The 13,377-nt window shown below is 34.9% G+C and overlaps 1 protein-coding gene across 19 annotated transcripts in view; it reads right to left on the reverse strand.

Annotated features, from left to right (window-relative positions):
• The window catches only part of TRDN (triadin), a 361,517-nt gene that overhangs the window by 13,358 nt on the left and 334,782 nt on the right, over nt 1–13,377 (reverse strand). The window lies entirely within an intron of this gene.

Below are 13,377 nucleotides of genomic sequence, written 5' to 3' on the forward strand. Positions count from 1 at the left end.
ATGTGTGTTTGTATAACATACAAATATACATGATATATATATATTTATATAACATTAATATTAACACTAATTAAAATTTGGAGGGGAATTCTAAGAACATTAAAAAATGTGGAGTCTAGTCTTAGGTCACTGATAGATATGGCGTATAATTACATGTATTTTTAAACACATGGACTTGATATATGAATTAGCAAATTTTATACTAAAAATTATATATTTATCATTCTCAACAAGCAATCTTATCTTGATTCCATTTCTTATTCTCCATAACGGCAGTTCTCAAACTTTTGGTTACAGAAACCCTTTGCAATCTTAAAAAAATTAAGGACCTCAAAGAACATTTGTTTATATGGATTATGTCTACTGATAATTAATGTAATAGAAATTAAAATAGCCATTTTTTTTTTTTTGTAAACACAAGGATTCACAAGCAAACCATTCCTTCATATAAGAGTGATGATGTTCTTACATGCCATTTGGAGAATTCCACTGTATACGTCTGAGAAAAATGAGACTGACAAAGGTAAGTAATGGCTGAGTATTAATATGTAAAATGTTTCAGATCACCTAAAAGGATTTTGGAGTTCTTAGAGATCCACAGACTATTACATTGAGAAGTATTACTCTAGATAAAGAATTCTATCTCTATGAAACAACCAACATGTTACCAAAGGAAATAATTAAACATAAATCTGTCAAAAGGAAAGATAATTATTTAAAAAATAAGTTCATAGCTATGTAAATCAATAACAGTGCAAAGTATTTGAGAAAACAAGAAAGTGAATGTTACCTTTTGAGGGCAAAAAAAACCCTGTCTTATTTCTCTGACACAGAAACAAGTAAAATAATGTCAGATATAAGCAGGACACAGACAAAGCAAAGCTAGATTCTTTAAAATAAGAATTGTTACAAAGGAAATACTCGTTGTAAATCCACCTACCTTTTTATTTTATGGAAAAATTATCACAACAATAGCAACCATTTGCCAATTAACTAATGCTAGTTTTGCATTAAAAGAAATATTTTACATTAATTTGAAATTACAATAAATGTAAACGTTTTAGATTTAGGGTTAGATATCAACTTCTTGTTTGTTTTTTTCCTTGCTTTCTCTCTTTTTCTCTCTCTTCTTTTTTCTATATTAAAAGCATCCCCCCTAAATTTGGATAACTGGAATTAATTTAACATCATTATCACACACAGTCATATTAACTCATTAGAAACATATTTACAGTGGTTTTTAAAGGTTGTTGGAATCTCAGATTGTTCTTTATATAAAGGGTATGATGCATCATTCATATTTTATGATGTATCTTATATGTTTACAATATAAAAATATCTGAAATTGAATCAGTAATCAAAAAACTCCCAATAACCAATAGTCCAAGACCAAACAGCTTCACAGGTGAATTCTACCAAACATTTTAAAAAAGAGTTAATACCTAATATTCTTGAACTATTCCAAAAACATAGAAAAGAAAATTTCTAAATTCATTTTCTGATACTATCACCAGTTAAAGACACCACAAAATAAAGAGAACTACAGACCAATACTAATCTAATGCAAAAATCCTCAACAAAATACTAGCAAACAAACAAACTAGCAAAGCGAATCCAACAATTCATTAAAAATTTTTTTCACCACAATCAAGGTGGGGTTTATTCCCAGAAACTCAAGGATGGTTCAATATTCACAAATCAGTCAACTTGATACACCACATCAATAAGAGCAAAGATAAAAACCATATGATCAGGCAGCCTGGGTGGCTCAGCGGTTTAGCACTGCCATCAGCCCAGGGCCTTATCCTGGAGACCCGGGATTGAGTCCCACGTCGGGCTCCCTGCATGGAGCCTGCTTCTCCCTCTGCCTGTGTCTCTGCCTCTCTCTCTCTCTCTCTCTCTCTCTCTCTGTGTCTCTCATGAATAAATAAATAAAATCTTAAAAAAAAAAACCACCCATGTGATCTTTTCAGTAGATGCAGCATTATTTACAATAACCAAATTATGGAAGCAGCCCAAGTGACTATTGATAGATGAATGGATAAAGAAAAGGTGGTATCATATATATGTAATGGAATGTTATTCAGCCATAAAAAGGAATGAAACCTTGCTATTTACAACAGCATGGATAAAGCTAGAGAATATGATGCTAAATTAAATGTCAGAGAAAGACAAATACCAAGTGGTTTCAAAACAAATGAAACAAAAGAAATGAGCAAGAGAGAAAGAAAGTTAAGAAACAAAACAAATGAGCAAAAGGGAACAAAAAAAGAGAAAGAGACAAACTGAGAAATGGACTCTTAACTATAGAGAACAAACTGCTGGTTACCAGAGAGGAGATTGAGGGATGGGTGAAAGAAGGGATGGGAATTAAGAGTACACTTATCATGATGAGAGGTGCCTGGGTGACTCATTCAGTTAAGCATCCAACTCTTGGTTTTGGCTCAGCTCATTATCTCAGAGTCCTGAGATCAAGCCCCAAGTCCAGCTCCATGCTCAGTGGGGAATCTGCCTGAAGATTCTCTCCCTGCCTCTCTGTCTACTCACAGGAGCTCTTCCATTCTTTCTCTCTCTCTCAGATAAATACATAAATCTTAAAAAAAAAAAAAAAAGAGTGCACTTATCATGATGAGCACTGAATAATGTATCAAATTGTTGAATCAACATATGGTACACCTGAAACTAATATCACCCTTTATGTTAAAAATTCAAAACTTAAAAAAAAAGGCCCAAAATAACAAACATTTTCTAGGGGAACTTAAAGTAAATAAGAGCAATGTATGTAACAGCAAAATTCTTTGAAAGAATGCTAATCTATAATTGAAAATAGCACAGAAAAAAAATACTGAATAAAGAAAAAATAATATAAAAATGTCAAAATTAAGGCAGACTTTAAAAACGATCAGTTTAATTTTCCAAAGTGAATATTACCTTAAAGTTTTCTTGCAATTTATTCATTTAGAAAATAGTTACTCTTTCAGCAACAATAATAGTAGCTACAATGAGCTTTTTTTTTCTGTGCAGGTGCTCCACTAGGTACTTTACATATGTTTTCACTTAAGTCTTACAATTCACTAAGAAACAGGTGGAACATCCTCATTTTACAAGAGAACAGGGGATTTAAACCGTGTTAAGCAATGCATTTTTAAAGTATTAAAAGGAGGTATAAAGCTAATTTTCTAGAACTTCTAGACACTCTTTCAACTAAACTTTATCTCTATTTTCAGAGCACTTTGCCATGTTCTTTGGAAGAACCAAAAGAAAATACAAAAGAAGTAATTTGTAGTCATAGAGAAAATGGACCATTATCCAAACAAATAAAAGATACTATGAGTTGCAATGTAGTATACGACAATCGTCAAAATAAGTGTAAGGTGTTTTCAGTGGTTGTATGGTCACTTCCTCCTACGGAGATCAAAGAAATTTTCTGGAAGCTATCCTATGGGAGATGGACCTTGGAGAGTCATGATGAACTGGAGATGGGCTGTGAAGGATCATATGGCTGGAAATGTGAAGAAAAATCCAGGAAAAAAGAATGACAGGGTCAAAGGATGGAGGAAAGTAAGAAACATGGAAACTTGAATTGGTTTGTTATCTCCTATTAGTATAAACAATGGTTATAGAAAAAGGATTTAAAATGTAGTTTAAGACTGGATCATAGAGGCTTTAGACCCTCAGGCTAAGAAATGTAGAATGTAGTCTAAATTTGCCGTGAGGAAATATTGAATACCTATTATATAAATGGTCTAATCAATCTGAAGTTTTGGAAAACTTAATCTATTTAGTAGACATGACATGAAGGAATGGCAGAAACCAGAAAGGGACCTTCTGGAAAGTCACTATAATGGTTCAGAGGAGAAATAGTACATGCTAGCATGACTTGGCACTGAGTTAGAGCCATAGACAAAGCATAGTGATTAGTCAAAGTAGAATTTGAAGTTTTATGTCTAAGTAACTGAAGAATGGAAATCACACGTCATTTCTTTTTAGCATTTGCTGGGGTCAAGGGATAAGCGAGAAAAGAGGGATATAATAGGAAGGTCAGTCATAAACCTATGCAGACAAAAGGTGAAGCTGGGAGTTGAAAAATGTGGGGCCAGAGCTGATAAGTCAGGTTAGGCTTCAGAACAATTTGAGGCCTTCGCCATAAAGAGGTGGACAACAAGGTGGGATGCCCCCATTGAGAAAAAGTGCTAAGAGGAGGAAAGAGAGCTGAGACTGGAAGAACTAATCCTCTGGAAAAAGAAAGAGCAGCAGAAACCCATACTGAGCAAATATGCTCATACCGAAAAAAGGAGTCTGATATTATGACAACCAAGAGAGGAAAACATTTCAAAAAGGACATGAGACCAACAATGTTGAGTGCATCAGAGAGGAAGAAGTGAGAAGAAGGAGAGGTGAGGAGAAGAGAAGAAGTGATTGCCCAGCAATCAGGACATCTGGGCTGAGCTTCAAGTGTGGTATTTGAGGAAAATGTTGGACGGCAATGCTCAGGTTGCCTGAAGAATTGGTGGGAGACTTACCTCAGAAGTGTGATTGTAAATGAAAGCAAAAGTACCATGACCTCAGGAAGCAAAAAGAGCAAGGAAAATTGCATGTGAAAGAGCAGTTGGAAGATATTGTAGGTGAAGGGAGAAGGGCTTCTTAGAGCGAGAACTGAAGATGCAGGATGGAGGGATGGAGGGGGCCAGGATCATGGGAGGCAAGAAGGGATAGAGTCAAGGAGAACATGGAGTGATAAATCTTGGGTGAGAAGCAATGCTTCCTCATCTGAGCATGGGAGCATGGGAGTGGGTAAAATAATGGGAAAGGTTAAAAGAGTATGTAATGTGGAGGGAAGAACATTTTCAGGGAAACCATATCGATGGCCTAGATTGTGAACTTTATTTTTCTTGTTTTTAAAGATAAAATTTCCTGTGTAGTGCCCAGCTTGCTCTGTGTACTCTTAGCAAACATGATAAATAAATAAAAAGTACCTAAATAATGCATGCATGTGTACCAGCAGTTACTGCATGTTCATTTCTACCAGCAATCTGTTCTGATTTGTGCCAGAGTTTCAAGAAATACTCATAGGTAAACAGCTGGAATCCTAAAGCATCGACACAAAATAACTTTGCATATGGATTTTTTTTCCATTTTTGCTCCTCTTATTTTATCTAATTCACTGCATCACTTTGTCTCTATAGACATCCCAAAGGCTTTAAAATATTTTCTCAGTTGATTTGCTGAATTATGTGTAAATGGTTTGGTGGAATATTACATTCTAGGAGTCAACAGTTTTTCAAGAAATCAGAAGAATACATGGTGGTTCAAAAAAGCAGTCGATAGCCTGTTTCTTTTAGTTTTTAAATCTGAATGCTTCTTCTATACTATTATTTAAAATGATCCCGAGTTTTAAAGAAAATTTACTGCTACGCTGAGCAATAGCCACAGAATTCTTGAAGACTGACCTCAGGGGGTAATAAAGAATGCAGACAGTTCACATTTGGAATTGTGCACACAGTAAAGCCAAGGGTGTTCAATAAAGGTATGCAATTCCCTCTGAGTGTCTGTCCTGTCACTCTGAGGAGAAGACAAAACTGTCTTGAGGGCAATGTCAGGACAACTTAACATCACCAATAAATGAATGAGGTCACATTGCTGGGACCCAAACACTAATCATCGACAATGACAATATTTGACCAAATGTGCCTTATACACAGACGCTCTCTGAGGCTAGCAGGGGGAGCGATTAGAGAAGGTAAGCACGGCAGCTGGTACCTATTTAGAAGGCTTCAACCAAGTTACTGCTCCATTTTTTTTTCTCCTGAAGCAAAGTTTCCATGAGGATAATCACCCTTCCTCTAAAAAGTAGGATTGTTTTAAACCACCCCAAAATGAATAAGATGTTTTCTCTCACATGATTGTATCTTACCATTTCTCCAGTTTGACACAAAGCTTAATGAGTGAAACCTGTTCCTAACTAGGAAAAGTAGCACAGCATGCCGTAGTCATTTCCGTCCCCATCATTATCATCACCACCCTCATGGATGCCAATTAATAATCGCTTATTGGACTCCAGTTATTATTTATGTACCTACTATTTTGTCTTACTTAATCTCCCTCAAATTTCTATGAGGTAATATTATTATTATCCACATTTCAAAAATAAGGCTACCAAGCACGGAGATGTTATGAAGCTTTCCCAATTTTTCAGTTTTTAGGCCAGTTTCCCTGGCATCAGCCACTATCTGATGATGATTTTTATATTTCTATCATGAATTTAGTGCTAATTTGTTCTTAACAAAAACTACATTGATGTTAATATTCATCAGCACTCCATTCCAGCAGGTGATCTCCAATAATATCCCACGTGTCTTATTAAAACAAGATTCATGGATAACATTAAAAAAGCAACTATTGGATTGTTAGGCTGCTGATAACGTGATAGACAATATTAATGACAAAATCATACTTTTTGTTGCAGTGCTGGGCTCAGAGGGCATAAAGGAACCCTCCAGAATCTTCCTCCTGCCCTGAGAGGGGAAGAAGAAAACCTGCTGATACATGAAAGAGTAGGTCATCCTGTGGACAAGTGTTTATATTAAAACTGGAACTCAGAGACTAAGTGTGCAAGGAGTAAAGTAAGGTCATAGAAGCTGTGCCAGGGTGGGGATGAAAATATAACTAACTGCCTCCGTGGATTCTGGGAAGGTGGCAAAAACACAGTATTTCAATCTCTTCCAAATCCCCTTGTAAAAAGAGATAATGAAACCCATGGACAATATTCATAACAAAATGAAATGAGCCCTAAAACACATGTGGATTTGAACAAACAAATAGTCAAAATCTGCCAAGCATTAGTGTTTGCAGAAGGAAAAGCACAGAGAGACAATGGGGAGTCTGAGAGACATCCCAGAACCCCCAAACAGCCAATAGGTATTTTCTGAAAAGCAAGTAATGACAACTTGAGATCATCTGCTGAAACTGGGAGGGCTTTGCCCAGTTCAAGAGCAGGTGAGCATAAGGGGTTCACCATGAGGTCTGAGTGCAGGTACTGTCAGGAACCCTGTGACCTTGGGAAACCCATGAGCCAGGGTTCACTTCTAGAACAGGACCCCACAAATGGTAAGAAACTGCTAAGAGTGGAATAAAAGTTGAGCAGGACAGGGAAAACAGAGAGAAAGAAGGATTTGTTTAGACAAAAGGAGTATGAGCTCACAATCAAAGTTCCAATTACAGAAATTAAAAAACCATCATGAAGAAGAGTCTGAAGAAACAATAAACAACACCTTTACATAAGAAAGTACTTCAGATACTGGAATTTTTATGCTCAAACTTTAACATACATATGAAATGTTTTAAGAAATAAAGTATGAATTCTAAAATCGGGTCAAGCAATAGGAGATTATGAACATAACCAGTAAGACTTGAAAAATAACTATTATAATAAAAATATAAATAATATAAAATCTCACTGGATAAGTTAAATACCATTATATAGAGCTGAAGAAATAATCAGCAAACATATGTTAAAACCGATCAAATTACACTAAATACAGCAGAGAGAAATGAGAAACTGAAAAATTTGAAAGAAAAAAAGGCGAGTATACCTAACATATTCATAATCAGCAGAAGGAAAAAAACAAAGTGATAGTATTAGAAGAAATAATGGCTATCAATTCTCCAAACTAGTAAAAGAAAAAAATAATTCGCTGAGTGAAGTAAGTCAATCGGAGAAGGACAAACATTATATGTTCTCATTCATTTGGGGAATATAAATAATAGTGAAAGGGAATATAAGGGAAGGGAGAAGAAATGTGTGGGAAATATCAGAAAGGGAGACAGAACATAAAGACTCCTAACTCTGGGAAACGAACTAGGGGTGGTGGAAGGGGAGGAGGGTGGGGGGTGGGGGTGACTGGGTGACGGGCACTGAGGGAGGCACTTGATGGGATGAACACTGGGTGTTATTCTGTATGTTGGTAAATTGAACACCAATAAAAAATAAATTTATAAAAAAAGAAAAAAGAAAAAAATAATTCCACATGTCCTGGAGGAATTTCACAGTATAAAGTAGCTCTCACTCCATAAACTATAGTGAACCTGCATGAATCAAAGGCAAAGAGAAAATATTTAAAGAAGAAAAAGAAAAGATACATCACATAGGAAGGAATGACAATTCGATTGGTAACAGAATTCCCTGCCTTTGTGGAGGATGAAAAACAAAACAGTGAAATAATGTAACCAAAGTGCACAAAGTGCTAACCAGTGACCTAAATTTTGTGCCTAGCAACAGGCTTTCAGGAACGAGGATGATTTAAAGACAGTGTCAGATAAATAAAAACTGAGAATGCTTTCACTAATAAGTCTTTGCTCAAGACACTTGTAAAGAAGGTGCTGCTGGAAAAGAAAGAAGTAGAAGCCAAGTCAGAGACGCAAGAACAATGAAACTGAGAAACCTGTAGGGGAAGATAGACACATATTGACGGAAGAATTACTACTAACACAATTTGACATTCAGATTCTTCGAAAGGTTAGAATTAAAATATTGAACAAGATGAGCTTGTAAATCAGCATTGGATGTGATGAAATTTAAATGTTCTAACATCCCTCTCTTGTTTAGAAGTGGTGTTGTATAGTAATTTTATTCTTTAAAAAGAATAGTAAAATGTCAAGGGCTACCTCCAAAGTAAGAGAAATAGAGTATAGTCTTTCCAAATAAGTAGAGGCTAGAAAATGAAAAAATAAAAACACATTTAGAGGAAAATATTTTTTTAAAAAATTTTTAAAGACTATTTATTCATAGAGAAAAATATTCAATTTGTAAAAGACAAGAAAAAATATAAAGAAATGTTGAGAGGGCATGAGAAATATAAAACAAGAACTTAGATGGTAAAAATTAGACCTAAAATAATAATCACAACGAATGGTAAGTAGTTAAAGTTCATCAGATTAAAAGTGAAGGCCATTGTACTGGGTAAAGTAAAAAGTAAATTTTAGCTTTATGTTATTTACTAAGGACATATCTGAAACAGACTGTCATTAGAAGACATAAATAAATGTTTGTAAAAAAATTCTGATAAGATGCTAACCAAAAGAAAGCTGGGATAATTGTAAGGTCATTTTACTTACAAAAAGATCATTATATGGAATATAGAAGTTATCATAAAAAGATAAATGTTGAATTCACCAGAAAGATACAATTAAGCATGTATGGAACTTATAAAACAGTTCCTAATATAAAATTTGATAACACTACAGGGACTACAGGGTTAAACTGATAATTTTCCATCAGTGGGAGATTTCAATATAGTTTATTCAATTACTGATACTTCTAACATTCAAAAAATTAATGAAGATACAGGCTAATTTAAAAGCAATGAAGCTTGACTCAATCAATAGAGAATCACACTCCCGGCCATTAGAAAATGCACATTACTCTCAATGTCATATAGAATATTTACTAAAACTAATAATCTATTTGTTCATAAGGCAGAGCTCAACACATTTTAGAGAGTAGACCATTTTCTTTCACCACTACACAATTAAACTAGAAGATGATTAAAAGAGGATGATCTTTATAATTCTCACAGGTTTAGAAATTTAAAAATAGGTTCTAAAACTTCCATGTAAAATACTGAAGAATTTATTACAATGGAATTAAAGTACATGTGCAACTGAACAATAAGGAAAATACTCCATATAAAAGCTTATGGGATGCTGCTGAGGTAGCATTTAAAACTACTGCCTTATATTCTTATATTAGTAAAGGAGAAAGGTAGAGACTAGAAAATATCTATTGATATTAGAATAGATTAAAATATGTATATTCACAAAGTAATATACTATACAGCAGTGAACATGAATAACTTATAATACAGTAAAACTCCAATGAATCTGAGAACATAACATTAGCAGCAAAATATCAGGATACATCCTATAATTTGATATGCCTGAGAGACTACCATGTGACAAAATTAGAAAAAAATCAACTAAATTAGTCTGAGATGACATGAATAAATTGACTTAGACATAAATTAGCCATTAGTTGAGTTCAATCATTTTGGAAAAGATCATCAATTTAATTATTTATAAAGGGGAATTATAGACAATATCAACATAAAGCAAAGCATACTTTTTTCGTGTTTAAGAATTTATGAAAAATAGTTCTTTTTGCCACTAGATTATAATTTTATAATTCACAGACTCATTAGTAGTTTGTCTTAAAAAGTTAAATATTCTTTCAAATGAGAATTACATGCTTATTAGTAGTAAACTCTGGCTTTTTGAAATTCTTGAAAATTTTCAGTGCCGGGACATATAATCAATACAAAATAGGTTACACTTTTATTATGACAAATGATATACTTTAGTTATGTTTAATTATATTCTTTCAAAAGGAGTCTCTCTCTCTCCAATAAATGCAATCTTAAAAAAAATACTTATTTTATGGGGAAAGCCAATCTATCTTTACTTAAATATTGACTACCAAACAGTAAAAATGAAAAAACTATAGGTTTCTATAAAATCTTTTTCCTTGGTACACCACACCCATTGTTATAAATACATTGCCAACGCCTTAGCTATGTCAAGAGCCTCGCAATTCCTCTAGGTGCTAGTCTTCCCTTGGCACCTTTTGCCTTTTAATAATGTATGTTTTCATTCTTCTGTTTTATTTTATGTTTTGCCTTTGGGCAACTTCCTGGGGAGTAATGTTTTTGGATGTACAGTTTTTATTTTCCAGAAAAAAATTCTCTGAAGACTTAAAATATTAATAGCAAATGGCTGTGCTATTTAAAATTCAAAAATATGTTCATTTTGCTGTTAATTTTTAAGGTAATGGATCTTAAATATAATACAATCTAACATCCCTTGGTGTCTTCCTCTCAATTCCATGAAAAGCAAATTATTTATTATATATTTACCATAGCTAGAAAAAAAATACAGAATGAAAATGAAGTGAACATTTAGAATCAGAAAGCTCATCCTTTAAAAAATAGACCTGCAGACACAGGCGTCAATTAAACCACAATCTTCCAGGAATCATGGAAAATTTGATTTTGCAATGTTACTTTTCACTGATGCAGTAGAGAGATGTTCATGTGTTGCTGATTCTTATCAGTATCTTTTTCATCCCTATAATAAAACCTCAGATATTTGAAAATCCAGTCCATGCAGACGGTTGTAAGCATCTCAATCAGAGTGAATCAGAATTTAGGAAGCGGTACCTCTCTTGTTTTATATGGATCCTTTCCCACATATTAACGTTCTCTTCCTTCCCAGCCAAAAAACCTGGGAGTGAAGGACAGTCTCTGTGCATCCCATACCAAAGCAGACAAACCAGCCTGTCACAAGTAGAGGATCTGATCCTGTCCAGAGGACAAGAGAAGCAGGCACAAGGGAGGAAGGGAGCAATATGTTTAAAGCAAAAGCTATTTGCAAACCTCCTTTATGAAAGACAAAGGACTGAAAGATAAATAAGAAATCTGAACAAAAATAAATGCACATGTACATAATGTTGAAAAGGGTTCAGAAAAAGAGTGATGAATCTTCAGTTTAAATTATCTTCAGTATGTTTTATTTGATAAATATTGGAAGTTTTTGATGATTGCCTCCAAAAAGGTATGACAAAAAATTATATGCTATGGAGAATATGATCTCCATGTGTGCAGCAACCAATTGATTAAAATGTATCGTCTCATGATGTTCTTGGATATTTATTTCCTATGATCCATAAGAAAGAGTAGACATTTTTTTTTTCTGGTCACACTTTTTCTCTTTTCCATTAGTATTATTATTTCTTATTTACTTTCTATTTACCCCTATTTCTTCCCAACAATTCCTTCCACTTTCCTCCCTTTGATAAATTAACCCACAATTTCCTGTGGCAGTAAGTCTTAAGTCCTTTGGCCTGCAGGATCTGTACCTCATAGAGGCCTTACCTCCACTGCTTTCTGACACTAGCCCTTAACGTCAGCCAACTCTTCTTCTGATGGCCTCTATACACCATGCTTTTTTGGTCACCAACTTTGTTTTTTTTGTTTTTTTTTTTTTTTTTTTTTTTTTTTTTTACCAACTTTGAAATAATAGAAAATATATATATTGGTTTCTACCCTTTGTCTCTGGTACAAGATTTCTAAATCTCCTGGGTGATGGAAGGGTTTTTGTTCTGATGAGGCAATGCTTGGTGGGCTCCTGGATGGGGGTTGGTCACCCAAAAGTCCAAACTGTGATTAGAAGCTGGAACTTTCAGTTCCACTTCCCATCCTCCAGAAAGGGGAAGGGGGCTGGAGATTGAGATAATGATCAATCATTCCTATGTAATAAAGCCTCCATAAAAAAAATCTCAGAGGTACAGGGTTCAGGGAACTTCTGGGTTGGTAAACACACCTACATACAAGGAAAATGGCTCACCCCAACTCCACAGGGACAGATGTTCCTGTGTTTGGGACCCTTTCAGACCTTGCCCGATGTACCTCTTCATCTGGCTGTTCATCTGTATCCTTTATAATATCCTTTATTATATAATAAACTAGTAAATGTAGTAGCGATTCTCTACATTCCATAAGCTGTTCCAGCAAATGAATCCAAAGGAAGAAGTGATGAGAACCTCTAATTTCTAGCCATCTTGGACAGAAATTGTGAGTAACTTGGGACCTACCACTTATGGTTGGCAACTGAGGTAGGAAGCAGGCTTGTAGGACTGAGCCCTTAAACTGTGCTGTGCTAAGTCCAGGGTAGTGTCAGAAGTGACTGACATTGTGTGACACCTAGCTGGCATCACAGATAATTTCTTGGTGTGGAAACCAACCAACCAACCAACCAACCAACCAACCAACCAACCATACATCTAGTGTAGGAAGTTCTGGGAGCATGATACTTCTGTCAGAGTGAATAAGAGACAGGAGAAATGAGTTTTTCTTCATATCATTTCCATCTTTTTCCAGTCATTCAAAGCAAACTATTCTTCCAAGTACAAATTCTGGAATCACCTCCTTCACTAAGTGTACCCTGACTACCTGTGGGTGTAGGGGAAGAGTGTAGAGTGGGATGGTTTCAGAGGGCTTTCCTGAGGATCAAGTGGGAGCTTTGCCCTTGCATCCATGAGACAATTCTGTACCCTTGTAATTACTTTCCTTTTTGAAATCCCTGAAGCAAGTTCATGTGGGGTTCTATTATTTGCAGTCAAGGAGTGTTGAATGAGATATGTGGCAAGTACCACATTTAATGTTTGTCTTGTAGGTCATCAATACTCACTATGTGATGGGCACAATGGAAGCACTCAATAGATATTGAGATCTGTTCCATCCAATGCAGTAGCTACTAACCACATGAGGATTTGGGCTACTGAAATGTGACTAGTACCAACTGAAATGTGCTATAAGTGTAAATCAC

This window comes from Canis aureus, chromosome 1 (genome assembly GCF_053574225.1).
Source record: "Canis aureus isolate CA01 chromosome 1, VMU_Caureus_v.1.0, whole genome shotgun sequence".
NCBI classification, from domain to species: Eukaryota; Metazoa; Chordata; class Mammalia; order Carnivora; family Canidae; genus Canis; species Canis aureus.